This window comes from Nelumbo lutea, chromosome 3 (assembly GCF_056320005.1).
Source record: "Nelumbo lutea isolate HS-2025 chromosome 3, American lotus-T2T, whole genome shotgun sequence".
In the NCBI taxonomy this organism is placed as follows: Eukaryota; Viridiplantae; Streptophyta; class Magnoliopsida; order Proteales; family Nelumbonaceae; genus Nelumbo; species Nelumbo lutea.
This window is the reverse complement of record NC_142686.1, coordinates 77,575,001-77,581,444: the sequence shown is the minus strand read 5'-3', so window position 1 is coordinate 77,581,444 and position 6,444 is coordinate 77,575,001.

Below are 6,444 nucleotides of genomic sequence, written 5' to 3'. Positions count from 1 at the left end.
AACAATGAAATCAAGGGCTTCCATACACATGAAGGAAGTTAGGGCTAGTCATGCTGAAAGGCATATTCAACTCCCCTTTTCTCATGCATATATCAAATTGGGTCATTCACAAGAATAAAAACTTAACAAGTACATCAGTCTCCCTCAACTCATTGAGTTCCTTCTTAAAAAAAAAAATCATCAAATAAATAGTAATGAACTTGAGGGGTTCCAATCTTTTTTTTTTTTGTGATGTCATTGCCTGCATATGTGTGTTGGGGTGCATGGTTTCAGCCCCCATACCCTAGCCTCGGGCTCACTCCCCCACACTTAAGATGAACATTGTCCTCAATGTTCGTAGTGTTAGGCAGTAACAATAAAACTAGCAAGCGCATCATCAAGTAATAGGAGGTATTTAGAGGACTTCCCTGAAGATCATTCTTAAATTCTGCAATATGTTGTCGGTGGAAAACTTCTTCTGCTAGAAATCACTTGCAAACTAGAAGAGGAGATCAGTAGCTTTGTTCTAACTAAAAATAATTTAAACCAAATAATAAAAAGACTACTATACACAATTCCAAACAATGTAAATAATTTAACCAGTTTGTAATACACAACAGAAACTTACAAGGCCAAGAAGTTTGAATTCTATCTAACAAAATAAATAAATAAATAAATAAATTTAAAAAAACAAGATCAAAAGCCAATATAAATATCTCTTGGAATCTGATATGCAAGTGATAAACAAGTCATTTACAAGATTGAAACTAGCCTAAAAGTCTAAGAGTTCTTGAAATCAGCACACTACCAAAGTTATTTGATTTTTTTTTTTTTTTTTTTTTTTTTGGTTAGAACTTGACTTTTGAGAACAGTCACTTACAAAAACTCCAAACCTAATATCAATAAGTAGGTCTAAAATCTGTTGCAGTTAGGTCTGAAATAAGTTTGATCCCAAGAGCTTAAGACTTCTCTTTCAAGTCCCAACTTAAATGTCTTGTATGCCTCAGACCTGAAATCAGATCTGCAATTTTATAATGAAAGCAGCCTTGATTCAGATCTGAATACCATTACATCAAAAATATGAAGCTCTTTTTGGACCTCACAAACATTAGTCCTAATCCAATACAACCAATTCAGATTGGGTGCAAGTGATTTAAAAGATAACAAAACATCAAGTTCACAAAAATTTCAGATCATGTACTTATACTGCCTCAAATTCTCATGCACTTCAGAACTGATTTTACCATTCATGGCTTAAATTTTCATCAATGAGGCAAGTCTGATGCATCAAATTGTGAATTGGGTGCTGTCACTACCCGAATTCACATCAAAATAGAGTGGGTTCAGGTCTGAGTTCAGATGAACTCAAATCTGAACCAAGCAGAATGCAGTCCTGCAACCGGCTGAACTCAGATCTGAACTTCAAATCTGAGTTTCAGATTTGAAAACTCACATGCTATTTTTTTCATTGTTTTCTTTTTATTTTCTTTATCTTTTTTTTTTTTTCTTTTTTTTTTTTTTATAAATCTAAAACAAAATACAGCAATGCAACCAAAATCTTTTTGGATGAGTGCAGGTCTGATTGATGAATGCAATTCAGATCTGAACTCATTTTAAATTTTTTTTTTTTTTCGGTTGAGTGCTGCAGTTCTGCTATAGCAGATCTGAGTGCCGAATGCAACTCAGATCTGCAACACTCATGATTTTGTGATTTTTTTTTTTTTTTTTTTAGAGGGTAATAACTTCAAGATAGAAAGCAAAACAGATCTCCTTTTATTAAAATTAAACTGAAACAAGGAAAATAAAGTAATCTACTAAAGAGATAAGAAGCATAACTACAGTAATACAGCAGTTGCATTCAAAGCAAAAATGAAAAATTAAGCAAATTAAACCAACTATGAATGCAATGCTGAAGAACTACATCTACCAGCTACACTAAATCAACAATCAAATATGAAGTAGGTCAACAATGGGAAAGAGAGCTAACTAGATCAGCAGTGGAGTTTCATGCTAATTGCTGTACTGTAGCAGCCCTGCTATAGCTCTGAATGCTAGTGGAATGCACTGCTGCTTTTATTGAATATGTGAGGCATCACAATTATTCAATCCAAACACACATCCTCACCAAATTTAGATTGGGTACAAGTGGGTAAAGCCAAGAATTCAGTCCACCCAGAATTCATAGAATGCTCTGTATCAGTTCAGTCCTCACATTATATCAACTGCATTTCAGATTTGAATTTCTCTCATTCCTTGCTATCCATTCACCCTTGAGGCAGGTTGGATGTATCATAGGGTGGATTGGGGTAGTGATGGCACCCAATTCACCTCAAACTTGCATCGGTTCAGATCTGAGTTCAGAGGAATTCAGATCTGAACTGAGCAGATCTGTAACAGCAGAATTCAGATCTGAACTCAAGTCTGAGTTTGGATCTGAATTCTCAATTGCCTTACCTTCAGTTATTGCTACCAAATTGTTTTTGGGGAATAGCAGAAGTGCCCTAGGGTGAATTGGGGTGGTGATGACACCCAATTCCCCTCAAAATTTCATCAGTTCAGGTCTGAGTTCAGAGGAACTCAGATCTGAACTGTTGCAGATCTGCAATAGCAGAATTCAGATCTGAACTCAGATCTGAGTTCTGATCCGAATTCTCAATTGCTCCTCTGGTTGTTCAAAAGATCTCCCCTTTGTTTTTTTTAATTTGTTTTTTTCTTTTTGTAATGAAAGAAAGAAAAAAAAATAAAGTCTGAAACACAAGCAACTCTTTTCGGCTGAGTGCTGCAGATCTGAAATCTGCTGATCTGAGTGCCGAATGCAACTCAGATCTGCAACACTCATGTTTTTTGTGAAATTTTTTTTCTTTTTTTTTTTTTTTTATTTTTGAAGGGAACAACATCAAGATTGAATAGAAATCAAATATGCCTTTATTAAAATGAAACTGAAACCAGAAAAAGAGAGTAATCTACTTAAGAAAGAAGAAACATAACTACATGAGTACAGCAGTTGCAGTCCAAGCTGAAATGAAAAAGTTAGCAAATTAACCCAACTATGAATGCAATGCTGAATGAGATCAGATTAAGAATGCTCAATGTTTCCTAATATTGCTTCTCTAAATCCCCGGCAACGGCGCCAAAAACTTGATGTGTGGCTCATTGTGACACTAGCAAGTGCACTAGCCGTTCAAGTAATAAAGTAGTGAGTGAAGTATCGTTCCCACGAGGATTTAGGAAACAATTACCAATACTAAATTGAACATTTCTTATCTGATCAACAAATAAATCAAAACTCTAATGAAAGCTAAGAAATCCTAAATTAAAATCTATCTAAATCATTGGTCCAATTGCCTTCAATTCAGGTTAGAAGAGTAAGCAGTAAATGTCAATCTCAGAATTCAGCAATCTATCAATTTGGATCATTCGAATGAATCATGATTGAGCCTTGGTTTGGTGAAACCCCAAGGTCATGAACAGCCTCTCTCAAGCGCATGTTCATCCTATGCATGAGTGACGGTTCTTCTATCTCTAGCAAGAATCTAATCCCCATGCATGCATTTCTTCAAACACTTCTAAGGCATCAATTCAAATCTGAATTGATCACCAACTGAATTGTGCAAGTTATCTCTAACCTTGCACTCAATTCAGTTCTTGAATAGTAGATCTGAATTCCTAGAGTCTCTCTCAAGCACTCTAGGAATTCCAAGCTGTAGATTAATTCGCCCAATCTGAAATTTGCAGATCTGAATTCTCTTTCAAGCAATTCAGATCTTGCAATCTCAGATCTGAGAATTCAGATCTGAGTTTTGAAGGTTAGTTGGCCGAATTGATCTGCAATCACACCCTTATTCAAGAAACTTCAAATACAATGCATGATCATTTGAATGAATCAAAAAGAATTAGATTGCTGAACTGAAATTTTACAAGCTGAAATACATCAAGGAAGAATGGAAACAAGGAGAAAGAAGAAAGAACATATAACTAAGAAACTGAATTCAAATCAAAAGAGAATGAAACTACAAATGATTTATTACAGAAGATCTTTGAATCACAAACTCTCAATTCGAACTCACCTTCTTCTTCTAGCTTGCTTGTCTTGAACTTCCTTCAGCCCTTCTTCTTCTTCTTCCTTGCGCCTAGCCTTCTTCTCTTCTCTTCTCTCAAGGTGGCTGAACCTCTAAGAGTGGGAGAGCCTTTCTCTCAAGCAATTGAACAACTTTCTCCCCTCCTAGAGGCCTCCTTATATAGTTTTTCAAGGGGGCTCTTGCCCCTTCTTGAAGCCTCTAGAATGGGGTGTATTACACCCCTCATGAACCTTCTAGAGTGCTCCCTCCTTCTCTTCAAGAAACTCCTAGAAGTTGCCGCCCCTAGCTCCCTTTGGGCTGCTATTTGGGCTACAACTTAGCTTGCTTTTGAGCTCATGTGGGCTACACTCTAGGCTGTTATTTGGGCTAAAAATGGGCCTTCCTTGCTGGGCTGAATTCTCCTCATAGCTAGGCTTTATTTTCTGGGGTTTTCTCAAGGAATTCACTTGCTCTTTTTGGGCCGAAGTGCTCTCTCTTGCTTCCACGACCGGGCTGGACTGAAATTGGTCTTTTTGAACCTTCTTTTCTTGCCTTTTTCCTTCATTCTCTTGGATTGATTATCCCTGAACCTATTCTTAGCATTAAGCTAAATTAAGGCAAAAATTAATAAAACCGGCATAAAAATCCATGCTAAAGTCCTCAAAAATTATAGATAAATTGTAAGTTCATCACCAACCACAAGCACAAAGCCCATCAACACATGCCACCCAAACACCACTCACGCGCATCGCGTACACCTTCAGGCAGCCACCCCCCAAACCAACGACGCATCAATGACACGTAGAATGGCCGAGGAAAGCAGAACCCAAAGGCCCCACTAAGCACGGAAAGCAACCACCAACATGAATCAACATCCGAAAATGGTCACCAAGAGATCACAAGAAATGCGAGAGATGCCAACCGTGTTGCACCATTCCCACCCATGCGAGGTCCCCATGGGGGCCTCCCATGCTTGAAATAGGTATGACACGGAGGCACCATGGAGTGCCCTGGGCAGAATACGGGGAGGCACCCAAAGCACAATTGCCAAACACCTTGCACGTCACCTAACCCAGCATCGCTAACCCACAAACGCGTGTTCACGAACACGCACGGGACGATACTGTTAAGGCTGCGGCAACGCACGCAGTGCTCAACACAGCAAGTGCGACCGCGCATGCTGCCGAGGGCACCCAACACAACACACATCGCTTGCGATCAAGGGGCACTCAACAGACGTTAAGCTGCAACGCGTGCATCGTCGCACTCCCAGATCTCTTCTAGTGCACGTCATTGTGCAAAAGCATGGACTATCAAGTAAAACCTTGCACATTGTGATGCACGTCACTGCGCTACCATGTCGCGCTCGGTAAGCATCAATGTGCCTTCATGTCGCCTCTAGTGCATGCAACTGCACTACCCTTGCGTCATGGGTGACGGGGAGGGAAGCCCCATGACTGCCAACGCTCGCCCAATGGCGCCCCCAAGGAGGAACCCCCCCAGAGTCGCCACCCCCCCTCAAAGAGTACGTTAAGCTTTTGGGGCTCTGCCAGCAAGAAACATCACTTCTCTGGAAAATCATACTGGGGTTGTCTCGAGATGTACGGCTTAGATTGGTCTTAAACTTGACAAGTGACATTAGTTAGGATTGAAAAATGATGAAAATAATTATAATAAAATTGTGGAGAGAAATATTAATTTTATTATCTTTTAATCAGTAAAAATCGTCAAAATTTTGGAAAGATCTGAGAAAATGATTTTGGAGGGTGGGGGATGCTTTTTCACACCTGCAAAAAATTTTGTGCACCAAAATAAGCTGGTTTCATGCCGAAAAGTATTGATAGAAATGGTTTTTCACTGATATTTAATTGATAGAAATTACAAAAGTTACTAAAAAAAAAAAAAAGAAAATTTTATTTTGTGGAAATGGGATTGCATGGAATCAAAAGGGAACACTCCCACGCTAATTTTATGAAAAGGTGAGCTGGTTTCCTGCAAGAAAGGTACACAAAGACGAGTTTGGGACCGTCAATCAAAGCGGTGGCATGGGGGTGTGTATGGGTGATATGTTGAAAGAGCAACAATGGTCACAAGTGCATTGTGTGTGTGCACATCCCTTGCACCACGACACACCACATGAGGCACCAATAGCAATGTGGGTGTGGTGTGCGCACCCACATAGTGCAAATGATGCAGCATGGGGCGTTGTGTGCAGTGTCAGCACATCCACCACGATGCACACCCACTTGCGCCCTGTGTTAATAGGGGTGCCTGTAAACTACACACCATGCAAAGGTGGAAGGTGGAATTGGTGCACCTAACGCAAGTGGTTGTGTTACAGCCCTACACCACACACGGTGGGTGCAGTAGGGCTGTAAACTACTACATGGTGTGTTAGAGCCATGTC